Source organism: Stenella coeruleoalba (genome assembly GCF_951394435.1).
Source record: "Stenella coeruleoalba genome assembly, chromosome: 7".
Lineage (NCBI taxonomy): Eukaryota > Metazoa > Chordata > Mammalia > Artiodactyla > Delphinidae > Stenella > Stenella coeruleoalba.
Window position 1 is genome coordinate 92,834,292 of NC_137153.1, and position 13,657 is coordinate 92,847,948.

General features: G+C 35.4%; 1 long non-coding RNA gene across 1 annotated transcript in view; it reads left to right on the plus strand.

Annotated features, from left to right (window-relative positions):
• Nucleotides 1-13,657, plus strand: part of LOC307188641 — a 140,903-nt gene that overhangs the window by 80,385 nt on the left and 46,861 nt on the right. Inside the window, exon 4 of the long non-coding RNA XR_013829031.1 lies at nucleotides 3,171-3,224. This is a non-coding gene — a long non-coding RNA (uncharacterized lncRNA). The remainder of the gene's footprint in view (nucleotides 1-3,170; nucleotides 3,225-13,657) is intronic.

Genomic DNA, 13,657 nt, shown 5'->3' on the forward strand with positions numbered 1-13,657 from the left:
AAAAAAAATTTAGTCAAAAGAGCAGGCCCCCAAAATAAATTGAGAAATATCTATAAACCTAAATCCATCCATATCTATATCTATGTCTTTTTCTATTTATTGTTTTTGAACATACTAGTAATTTTAGAGTAGTTTGGTAAGTTTCTTCATCTTTAAATATATTTTTCTGTTTTATTAAAAATACTTCAGGCTATTTTCTTAATTTTACTTTAGCTAGTTAGGTATGCCCTGATTATTGGCAGTGGTTTTGAATTTTAATAATTTATGTGAAAGCACAAATGAATTACATTTTTCTCCAGCCATTCAGCTTGATTGATTATCGTCAGTGGTTTTTAGATTCTTTCACCCTTCTACGTGGACATGATGGCTACTTGACAGACCCTTTTCTTGTTGGCATTTTATAATTTGTTTTCTTTCACATATACTGAAGTATTTGTCAGGACTTTCAGTTGCAAGTTCTTGAACTCAAATTATAAGCATAAGCTAAAAATAGGTAACATTGTGGCTCATGGAAGAATTTATGCTTGGCCCTTGTATGTTTATATGCATCTATTGTGAGAGTTATGGTGTGCTCATGTATTGACAACCCCACCAAGGAAGGGATGCTGGCAGATAAAACAGCATTCCCACTTCACTGTGCAATCCAAGCCCAGCACTGTTTTCTTCCAGGAGTCATATTGAGATTGCACATGCTTTTTATTGTGGATTCAAGTCTTACAAGACAAAAAAGTATCAAATAGTGAAGATGCCCACTCTTGAAGTGGCAATGATTGTTTCATGTAAAAACTGCTTAAATGTAAATGCAAAATTAAAATATACTTAAAAAATATAGCCCAATAAGTAGTATTAGCCTTGTTTGAAAATTAACTTATAATTAATTTTAACAAAATAACTTAGAAAAAGGCCAATATTTACCAACTTGACAAAATCGCATTAAAGCACAAAAAATTTAATAAACACTGCTGTTTACTGAAAAAAAATTGTTTTAGGATAATTGACATAGAACTGTAGGCAAATTGACCAATTCATTAGAGAACTGCTAATCAAGGAACACATAATTTATTTAGAAATTCAAAAAGAAAAGGAATCTCCCAAAAATCTGAAAAATGGGAAAATTATTGCACAAGTGTCTCATCTTACTTTAACATTACAATTACATAAAAACCAGTGATGCGGAAAATTTATTTTTAACTGACCTAACATTTTGACCAATTTCATTTTAACCACCCCATTTGCAGTCATTGAACACAAGCACAAGGCTTAAAATTGGAGAATGGTAGTGATAATGTATATTAAAATTTTCTAGAATATTAAAACTTAGCATTCATCTCGTTTAGTTTTCTGCTATTGTTGTTTGATGGGGTAATGAAATTCTCTATTACAAAGCTTTTTTGTCACCTTGTTTGAAGCTATTGCAGCTGTGGTTGGCTTATCTATCCCCTTTTCCTCTTTGTTTTTGCAATTCTTCATAGAACATTTATGTAATGTATTATTTAGATCATGTTATTTGGAGTGATACCTTTGGGTTATTATCCATACAGTGGTTTTATGAGCGGAAATGCTGAGCCAAGTTTGTACCATTTTGTCCTCGTCTGGCATATTTTTCACTATACCCAGCAGCTTTGGTGTAGTTTTTAGAAAGATTTTAAAATACTACATCAAAATAAAGTTATCTTCCCCTATAATTTCAAACAATCGCATTTTATTTCTGTAAATTTCTTAAGCTTTTCTTTTTTTAACAATATTTTCAGAATTCAGACTTGTGCTTCTGGGAGCATGGTCTAGACATTAAAAGACTAATTAAAAGATTCTTAAAAAAGCAGAACAGGGCTTCCCTGGTGGTGCAGTGGTTGAGAGTCCACCTGCTGATGCAGGGGACACGGGTTCGTGCCCCGGTCCGGGAAGATCCCACATGCTGCGGAGCGGCTGGGCCCGTGAGCCATGGCCGCTGAGCCTGCGTGGCCGGAGCCTCTGCTCCACAGTGGGAGAGGCCACAACAATGAGAGGCCCGCATATTGCAAAAAAAAAAAAAAAAAAAAAAGGAGAAGAGAAGTCAGACTGCCTAGTGATATCAGAGCCTGAGGAACAAAACAGTGGTGAGGTCTCTTGACTTTCTTTTGCTTCATATATCCCAGACTTGGAGCTGAAAAAGCTGGCAACCTAGAAATGCCAAGGGTGCAGGTAAAAAAAGGGCCCCAACAAAGTCTGCTCTTTCAAGCCAGAGGACTGGGAAAGTGGTGGCCTAGCAAAACAGAAAACTTTCAGACAATAACCACTGTACTTTAGCAAAACAAAACAACAATCAAAAAACCCTAAAACATAAACCTGGGCCCCATCTCTTGTCATGTTAACAAAGGCTGGGTGGGGAGCTTAGATTTCCATACTTGAGAAATTATAATAAGGTGCCCCAATACTTTGCCAGCAAAGAAATAAAAGATATAATGAAGAACTAAATGGAATTTTTAGAATTGAAAAAAACACTAAAAAATAATGTTCAGTGGGTAAGGCTCAACAGCAGAGTGGAGGGGACAGAGGAAAGAAATCAGTGACCTGGAAGATACAACAATAGAAATTACCCAATCTGAAAAATTAAAAATACAGTGAAAAAATTAACAGAGCCTCAGATATGTGGGACCATAACAAAAGATCTAACACTGTTACCATCAGAGTCCCAGAAGGAGAGAAGAAAGAGGGCAAGATGAAAAAGTACTCTAAAATATAATGGTTGAAAACTTCCCAGATTTGGTAGGATATAAACCTACAGGATCAAGAAGCTGCTCTGAGCAAATGACAAATAGGATAAATCTAAAGAAATCCTTGCCAAGACACATAATAATTGAACTCCTAGAAACTAAAAACAAAGAAAAAATATTGAAAGTAACCAGAGAAAACAATACCTTAGTTATAGAGGACAAACAGTGAGAAAGACAGCAGCAATTTTGATAATCCAGACTCAAGATGTTGAAGGCCCGGCTTAAAGCAGTTAGCCGCGATTCTTACCTATGGATGTCCAGATATTTATATTTCTATGCAGATTAAAAATTTGGGAGGTTGTTTACAATCCGGGACAAGATATAAATGCGAAGAAGTAGGATTCTGGAAGTCAGAACGAGAGGAGTGATTCAGTTGGAGGATTAAAATACTGGTTTTTACCTTTTTCTTTGTTTTAGTCCTGTGGATGCTTTACCTCAGAGAACGGCTGAAAGCAGTGGGCAAAGATAAAAGTAAGCTGAACTTTTTGTAACAACAGATTACTTGTATCCTGATTAACCAGTCCTTTCTGATGTGGCTTTGCCTCTTTTACGTATGGAGATTGAAACTGTTCTTCGAAATGTCCCTTGGAGATGATAGACAATAGTGTGACATATTCACACATCTTTTTCTCAGAGTAGCATTGATATTTGTGTTCTCATCTCTACTGATTCATTTGGTAGCAGTAGTTTCACTGGATTGTAAGTACCTTGAGGATGGTGATTTGACCTTGAATTCCTTAGTGTGGTAGACAGTGTGTGAGACGTAGTACTTAATCAATGTTTGCAGAAAGCATGTGTGTGTGAAGAAATATCGGAATAAATGAATGGGCTATTTGTGTATCTAGATGCACATTTTCTCCACAAAACGAAACCAAACCTGCATAAAATACAGCCTTTTTTTTTCACTTTAAAAAACAGAAATAGTATGTGCATTTTTATTGTTTTACTTTTCTAGACAGTTTTGCTTTTCTAGACAATTCCTGGCATTATAATCAGTGATTACAAATTAATTTAAATAGCTTTGAGAAGCTACCAAAGCAGGAAAAAGTGAAAGAGGCATCTTATAATTTGTCAAGGAGTGAGGATTAGCACCTCATTAAATTTTCAGATAGGAAAGACACTATTCATAATTATATGATTAAACACTAGCCTAATTAGGATACCTAAAGCATGTGACGTAGCTAACCGTAACCAAACTATTTAACCTTATTTTCTGTTATTTCATTATCTGAATTATAGACTTGTCAGTTGCCACCAGTTAACCACATAGATATTCTTCAAAAGCTTTTAAAGTGTCAGAATGTAGAATTAAAACATTTAGAAAAATTCATTGGTGTATGTTACTATGTATAGTTGTATTTTAATATAACAGCTTTATAGAGATAGAATTAGCATACCGTACAATTCACCCATTTAAAGTGTACAATTCAATAATTTTTTTAGTATATGCAGAGTTGTACAACATCTTAATAGTTTAATTCTAGAATATTTTTTATCACCCTGAATGAAACTCCTGCCAATTAGTGGTTGCTCCCCATTCCCCTTTTCCCCCAGCCCTCGTCAAACACTAATCTACTATTTGTGTATTAATAGATTTTCCTATTCTGGACGTTTCATATAAATGAGATCACATAATATATGGTCCTTTTAAACTGGTTTCCATTTAGCATAATGTTTTCAAGGTTCACCCACGTAGCATGTGTCAGTAATTAACTTTGAACTAAACCCTAAAGAACGATATATTTTAGTCTAGTTAAGCCAATTAGAGGATGAAAATTTCAAAGAATAGTCACTCTCAGCTGGAATCACCATACCTTTATGTTTTTGTGGATAAAATTGTATCTATGTCCAGCTTCTAACATGTACTTTGAAGAAAATGTTGTTTCGAAAATGCTGAGAATGAGTAAATGAATGGATGTGAAAAAAGTCAACACTGAAGTTGCCCAGTTTCAACTAGATTTCATAACAGAGACAAGAGCCAATGAGTTTCTTAAAATATGCAGTCAATGGTAAAGTATACCAGTGAGTCAAAAACATAATCAGCAACATTAGGGAAGTAAAGTTTTAACTAAGGAGTTTATAAATCAAAGGAAACCAAGAAATGACTCTTCTATTTCTAAAACCACGTATGGTTAATAAACAAAACTGACAGAACTTGCAAATCAAGGAAGAGTCAAAACAGATGAGAATATACTGAAAATTACCCAAACATACCAGCAACTATACTAATGTCTACTTTCAAGAATGGTGTGCCAGAAAACCAAATTGTCTTGATGAATACTGTGCGAACAATCAGAATTTTCACAGTGAGACTGCTGTACCTGAATGACCATTATATTTTTCCATTTCCACACTCTAAGGGAGCGGGGAAGGTAGAGTCAGCTCTGTGAAAAAGCAGAACCACTGGGAGGTCAGTGAAGCGCAATTCAGTTAAAGTGAAAAACCTTCCAGACAGTGCCAAGGATCTTCTTAAGCAGACGTCTAATATAACAATGATGCTTTCACAGGAGAATAAAGGCTGATGTATGTTTTTAAGGGACTCAGAACTCACTATAAAATGAAAGTCTTGAAAGAAAGCCCTGCTAGTTCTAAATTTTCTGCAGTTTGCACAGATGTATTTTTGGTTTTCTAAGCAGTGGTTGTACTGAAATGTCAGATGGGCTGAGGAATGTTTCATGTTAGCTTTGTGGATGATTCGGCTGTCTTTTGTTATTTGCCTGCGAAGCATGGGCTGAGGGGTGCAGTTAAGCTTAAAGGCAATACTAATTTGCATGTATAGTCAGTGATCTTTGTCAAAAGTGCTTTTCAAATCCAATGTACAAACCAAAAATATGAAGAAGCAGGGAAAGAGAATTACCTTGCATAACTATTCCTGTCCTGGTAGAATGGTTATTAGTTAGAAACTATTAAATGTAATTTAAAAAGTAATCTGGATTTGAATAACTCTACTTTTAGACTAGTCACTTGAGAATTATCAAAAGTTTAGAGAATATGAATAGAGCCACAGATTTAACGTTATGATTTCTTTAAAGCAATCAATATGAATAGGTTCAAAGTATTTATTGTAGCATTTTCATTTATAATTGGCTAACTTTAGGCATAAGAATCCAATTATAGAATGAAAGTTGTAACTGGAGAAACTACATCTATAAATCTTAAAACCATAAGATATTATTGCTATCATTGTAAAAGAGTAGAATGTATGCAGAGATTTATCTCGTGACTTCCCATCAAGGAATTATGTCTTTTCAAGTAGTCTTCAATATGATGTTAATTTTCCAGTTTTTCTGTAACTCAGTTGAGTAAAATTATTGGTTGCCTCTCATGTTCTAGATTCTGTGATAATTGTGGTGCATTCAAAATGTCCAAGACGGTGCTTATGTGCAACAAGTTTCTAGTCTATTAGGGAAGATAGACACTTTAATAAATGGTTCTACTATGTGATAATTACAGTGTAAGTATATACAGGGAACACATATTTCCTAGAGAATGGAACAATTTATAATGCAGTGGTGTTGGCCAGGGAAAGTTTTCTGGAGGAAACTACATCTGAACTGACATTTAAAATGGTAACAACACGTTTGACAGGCAGGCAAGTAAGAAGGATAGAAGATATTCCAGGAAGTGGCCCTTCCATGTGTAAAGGCAAGAAACACAAAACATTATGATATGTTCTGGGATACAGGGAATCATTGCTATTTGAGATGTTTCTTTTTAAATAAAAATAAGAAAAGCTTCATATAATACAGTCATTGATTGGACACTTTCTGGAAACAGTGTGAGCTAGAACAACCTAATTTTTGAAATGCCTGGGATTACATACTACATTACATACTACAAAAATGCACAGACTTTCTTTAATGGATTTGTTTGTTTTTTTGACATATGAATAAATATATATTTTTGCTACGATTAAAAACAGAATTATAATCTTCCTGGCAAAGCATCTGTGCTTGGCAAATGTCAGTTTCCTTCCCCCCCTCCATTTTTTTTCTGCTATTTTATTTAAGGCCCCTATAGACTGAAAATGTATTCATGAGCAAAGTATTTTGCTACCAAAAAATAAATCACACAACTGCAGAAAGATTTTAATGGCCCATGGAACTCATTTATATGAGACTTTAAAAATATGATTTCCCTTTGGTCTCAAAAAAAATGAGTTTAAATAAAGTCTTTAAAGATTTCAGAAATAATTTTCTTTATGCCAAATTTTTGATGAGCTGCGGAGTGATTTTCTAGAAAATATCAATGACTTCTCTGTTATTCTCTCGGAGTACTTGACTGCTACTGAGAGACACCCACAGACGCTGGTAAAGCTAAGACTTGTGGCTGCCAGATTCTCTGCGGGAGAAAAAGAGCTTTGCTACGTGAGATGCATTTAATATGAAATGGTTATGAAAGAGTAAGAAAAGAATGTGTTGCTTCACTGACAGTTCAACTTTTCAGATTTTAAGTTTCTGTAGTAACTAAAAAGGAATGAAATGTTTGAAGCTCAGAAACCTACGTGAGTCAGCCATCTTTATTTTCCTTCTAAATTAAAATAGAGCTATGTACATATAATGAAGCATACCTTAGCCCTTATTGCTGTGTGAGGAACTGCTGTATTCTTGTTTGACTCAGATGTGCAGTTACACATTAAATAAGGGAGCTGCCATATTTTTTTGTTACTTGTGAGAATGCAGTATAACGAGAGTTATAACAGAGAATGACTTCTCTTTGTTCTACCAGGGTTCGTCAACTCCATGGTTGAGCTGTAACCATGATCAAGGTTTCAACATAAAGATATATTTAAATATGCTAACAAGGCAGTTTTTTCTCAAATAATGGGTTAGAAATCTCAGGAGCACAAGGGGAATTATAAGGTGACTTTGGATGATCATTTTACATAGCTTTGATCGTGTCTGGTAGTGAAGTGTGGACAGGTGAATTGATTAAGCCAGTCTTATATCCCTTACATCCCCCTCTCTGTAAAACCGTTAGCCAATAATAGCAGACTTTATATTGTGAGGCAGGCTGAAGCTGTAGGGACTCAAATTTTGTTCTATGAAAACACACCTACAAGTTAAATTAGAAGTAATTATACCTTTCCTGTTTAATATCAGTATAGGAAATAGAAGACAAGGAAAAACTCTTATGGAGCCCTTAGGGTGAACAGCTGGAAATTATTTGAAAATGATCTTGTCTAAATAAAATCTGCGAATCCAGTTTTCTCTAAGACTTCAGCTTAGGTTCAGTGGCCTGCAGTGATGTTTTCATATTAGCTTTCAACTTTGGGTAGTTTGTAGCACTTCCGGGACAGACCTGTGAATGAATAGTAGGACCAAAACAGAGGATCCAATCCATCCAACAGTCATTGCTATCGTTATAAAAGTTTCCTTAGGACTTGGACTAAAAGCCAATGTACTAAGTTCCAAAGAAAATGCTTTATTCCTTGGAAATAAGTCATTACATCAAAAGAGATGTCAGTAGGGTCAAGACTTTTTTTCAGGACATTTGCTGAATTATTTTCCCTCTGACAGTCACTTGTGCAAGATTTGAGCATAAAGTTCATTGATGAAATAAGAATGTATTGAGCAACCACTATATAGGGGCAGATTCCTTGCTAGTACAAAAGCTGGATATGCCGGTTTGGCTAATGTTGTGGTAGTTAAAAGATATTAGTGAGAAATTTGGTGTTTTCTTAAGAATGGTTGAGGACTAAAATATACAACATTTATTCACTTTTTACTATGTCCTAGTCACATTAAACCTACAATTTGGATTATTTCTCAGTGAGAAAAACAATAGTGTGAATTAGTATAAATTAGAGTTTTCTTAGTGCATCTCATTTAAAGTTTGCTGCAGATCCAAGGAGGTAAGTATTATTTCAAATTAACAAGTGAAGGAATGAGCTTAAGAATTTAAGACATGTACTCATGGCCACACAATTAATCATGGTGGAGACAGGCTTTTAATTCTAGGGCCATTTTCTTAATAACTCTCTTACCCCTTGTGATGAGGGGTAGCCTCAGAATTAACTGAGAACAGAGGTATTTATAATTTTCTCAAAATGGATTCTTGTATTTCCACTTAGTTTTTCTGACAATACAAAAAATTTACATGTCTTCCCCACACAAGTGTTGTCATTTTTGGTCATCCACTCCTCTCCAAGGGAGAAACATTTGTTAATATATCTAGTTAGAGCTTGAGTCATTGATTGGACTATAGTTTATAATAAGTAAGATTATTGTATCTTAAAATCATAGAGATCCATGCTCCCTTTTCTCTTTAGACTTCTCATTTTAGGCACCAAGGCCAAAGCAGCCAATTTCTTGCCATTCCTGCTTGTATTCCATGTGGTAGAATAGATAAACCAAGTTAAGGCAACTATTAAGGCCTGGTTACCTTGCTTGCTCTATGTAGGCATTCTTGAGAATGTTCTTCATAATTTATACAAGAATGGGGAGTAATGAGAGGTGAGAATTGGAACATTGAATGAGACCAAGGCTTGTGTTTTGAATCAACTTTTAATGCATTCATAGTATTAGTTGCTTGCATAGATGTTAACTGTTAGGAAATGGTAGTTTGATTCAAGTTGCTTTGATTTCTTTGAAGTCTCCTCTGAGAACCCCATATGGAGGTAGTAGAAGTGGCTTGGGTTGGCCCTGGGTTGGGATATCTCTGGATTCATGGCAGCAGTGCCTTCAAAATGCTATTACAACTTCATGCAAAATGATAGTGACCCTTTGGTATTATGTTGAAATGTATATTCAGAATTTGTCTTTTTAAACTTTTTTTAGAGCGTCTTCTGTTACAGAGAAACTTTTGGGGGGATGGTAGTCAAATTTGTTAGTCTTTTCCTATATTATTTCTGACTTTGGTAATAGGTTAAGAAAAGCATTTCCCACTAAAAGCATTTTCCACTAAAAAAATATACTTCTATGTTATTATTGTTATTCAGTTTTATAACTGTTTCTTAAAAATTTAAATCATTGGTCTGTCTGTAATTTATTTTTGTATGGTAACTTAATTCTTAGGTCCACCCAATGTTTCGACATTTGTTATTTTCCAACGTCATTGATGAATTTTACTAGTTTTGAAATTCCAACTATAATAAATTCACTACTTGCCTTTTTAATTCCTATCTACAACTTAATACACTCCAACATAATTTGCTTGCTTTAAACAGTCATATTTCTTTACACAAAAATGTGCAAAATGTGTATATGTTCTTTTGGAACCATGATAAATACTAATGTTTGATGTATAATTGAGCATATTTATCTCTTCCCTGTTGATTTTCAAATGTGAATGTTTTTTTTTTTTGCCATCATGCTGACCTGACCACTTTAGCCTTTCTTAATTATAGGTATTCTAAGATATGGATTAAGGGAGCTTGCTTGTACACTCAGGGAAGTAACATCCCAATGTTACCTTCATATAGCACAGATAATCCCAAGTCATAATTTTTTGCAAAGGACAATGACGTCTGTCTTATCAAATTTTAATGAGAAAAATGTCACTGATTCAAGTAATGCCAGTTCTGCTTAGGGCCATGATCATAGGTCTAAATCATCTCAACAGCTGATAGATAAGCAAACTGTGGCCGAGTGAGTCAAAAATGCAAAGCGATGTCTGAAAATCAGGTAAACCATAATGATAAATATAATAATGGTATCAGCAATGATTTGAAAATGTTTAATGTTATAGGCTCTATGTGAGACATAACTTAAATTCTTAAAATATCCAAATATTATTTTCATTTTTTAAGTGAGAAAACACGGTCAAAGTAACTTACTCATTTCATACAAACAATCAGTGGTGCAGCTGGGAGCTAGGATTTACACGAAGATTGGTCCAGTCTAAACTTGGCTAATTTTTCAGTTTATTAATTCATCCCCTCTTTTCTTTTACATTCATGCCCAGTGACCAAGGGTAGCAAGCCGCATATGGTAATTGTAGAAATATCTTCCACTGAGAATATCTATGTTAAATGACTGCTAAGCCAATCAATTAAGCTTTGTCTTCCTGCTACACTGCAGGAAAGTCATAGAGAAGAGCTATTTGCTGAGCTGCTATTTATGTTTAACAAAGATGGAGTTACAAATGAAAGATTTTTTTGCAGTTATTTTAAAGGCATTTTTATACAATTATTTATAGTTACCTATAATTAGGACAATCTTAATGATTTTGCCATATGTTTGCAGATTCTAAACTCTCTGTCAGGACAAGTTTACATTTTGCAAGGTCAACACCATCCTTTAAAATTTAATAAAATAGAAATATTTTACAGTAACAACTTCATTTAAAGGAACAATTTGAAATGCTCTGGGTATGCCTTCTGGGCTCACTTAATTTACAGACAACCTGTTTCAATTTTCTCTAGCTTACACCCTCATGGTTCAACTAAATTAAATAAGCTTTAAAAATTGAAAAGAGGAAGGGGGGCTATTTGCTGGGCACAATGGGAAAAAGTAGGTAGCCCCTATTGCCCTCATCCTAATGTCCCACCTCAAGTCCCAAAAGTAAATGACATGGGCTGGAGATGGAGGTGATGCTACTGTCTCTCTTGGACCTATGCTGATTGGGGACCCCCATCTTAGGTTGCTCGGTTTGATTTTATTGAGGAAATTGAGAGGCATTGGATTGGGTCTCAAATCATCTGGACAAGGAAGCTGTGTGCTGTAGCCACTTCTTCTTTCTTTAATCATGCTTCTTCTCCCCGCAGATGATGTTCCTTAAAGTAGGGCTAGGTCTTAACCACATTGTTACTTAAGGCTATCATATCAGAAATGATGGGTAGGGTAGAGTGGCTTGATACTTTGTTTCACCGGTGAATTTAATATTTGGCAATTTTAGAAATTAAAACATGCCTTTGGCTAGATTATAATAACAAGTAAAAAATTACATACAATACATTAATCACATAAAATCTAAACATAACTACTATTTAAGACATGGACAAAAAAATCTTACTTTGTACTTCTACTTTTTAAAGATAAATAACATTATTTGAATGTTATTAAAATAATATGTTGAACAATGTCTAGTACTTTACTTTTTATCCTAATTACATTAAATATTCACAATCAGAGCTTTAAGAAACAACCTCTGCAAAATGAAAGACATATTTTCTTATGCAGGAGGAATTAATGGCTTTTATTGGAGGGGATGGTCCTCCACAAAAACCAAGCAAATTTAATGGACTCCTCAGATATTCAGCAGAGGTGAGGTGATGGTACTGTCCTCTACTAGATGAAAAATTGAGATGAGAAGTATAAGTATCATTTGTTGCAAACTATTCTCAATATTTGGCTTTCCAGAAAAAGGAAAAATGCAGCCCAGAGCCAACACATATCATCATTTGAGTTTCATTATAAAAATGACAGAAACTTACTGGCTTGGAAATATTAAAGGCAACATGATGGGCTGTAGGATCCTGTTAGTAGTTGTCAAGTCTAGAGAAATTTCAAGCAAAGGAAGAGGAAAAGTGTCAAATGGAAAGTTTCTGAGGCTCTTCAAAAATAGTCTTTACAAAACTGTTTCCCTGGGGTTCTTTCTGGGGTAAAACATAGTCTACATTTGGAATATTTTCCCGCTCGCCTTGCGAGGCCCGGAAATTGTTATACCTTCTACCTGTCTTGCTGTACTAACAATGGCAGTTAGATAGGGAAGGATTGCTAAAGAAGAATTAGGACTCAGATGACAATGATTGTAAATCATCGTTTCAAGAAAGGATACAATACACAGTATCATTAAAGTAAGGACATGCATGGCAGCCAGAGTTATCTGGTAGCAAGGGGTCCAGAGAGGCCAGATGTGGCTTCTAACTGCCATCCCTTTGTAAGGGCCATTTGGGGAACACTTTTTCTCTTGGATCAGGAAGCACTGACACGTGCACAGAATACCTTGGAACCAGGGAGCCCCAAATGGAGTCTGAGCCAGGATTTCTTATAGTCTGTTGGTCAGGGAGGCGTATTCTTATTATGCAACCTGACAGTAAAGCACAACTCTCCCCACATCCATTCCTCAGCTGCAGGGATCTAGCCAAGATCAGTTGTAAATCGCCAGTTTCACTATTACCAATAAACAAAGCTGACAAGATGCTGTAATGACCCTGTAACTCCTCAGAATCCGTGGTTACAATGCAACACTATTAATCAGTGTATTCCGTGCTTTGGCTAGGGATTGTGCCTTGCAGCTACTGTAGCAAAACAATTCAGGTCAATTCCAGTTTTGCTAGACTTCACACTTGCAAATAGCTATAAGACTTACTTGCCTACAGGAACATTTCAGGAAGTCACAGTAAAATGTTAATTTCTTGCTAGATAATTGGAATGTTATTATATGTAGTGATGTGTTAGAATTTCCAGTATGCTAATTGTATAAAACAACAGCTGTTTTAAGAGTTGTGGTTTGGGCTATGGTGGTGCAATGGTTAAGAATCCGCCTGCCTAATGCAGGGGACAGAGGTTTGAGCCCTGGTCCAGGAAGATCCCACATGCTGTGGAGCCACTAAGCCTGTGCACCACAACTGCTGAGCCTGCGCTCTAGAGCCCGCAAGCCACAACTACTGAGCCTATGTGCCACAACTACTGAAGCCCGTGCACCTAGAGCCTGTGCTCCGCAGTAAGACAAGCCACCGCAATGAGAAGCCCGTGCACTGCAACGAAGACCCAATGCAGCCAAAAATAATAAGTAAAATAAATAAATTAAGGAAAAAAAAACCTTAAGAAAAAAAAAGTTGTGGTTTGGAAGGGACATCATTTTTGTCTTTTACTTTAACATCCAAGATGAGCTAAATGCTACAGTTCTTTTGGAAAATAGCATCATTTTAATGCTGTGAAATTTATACATTCTCCAGGAGGCTCATATTCTTTCATATAGTACATGGTGGAATCTTGATGACTTCAGTAAAGGTGAAT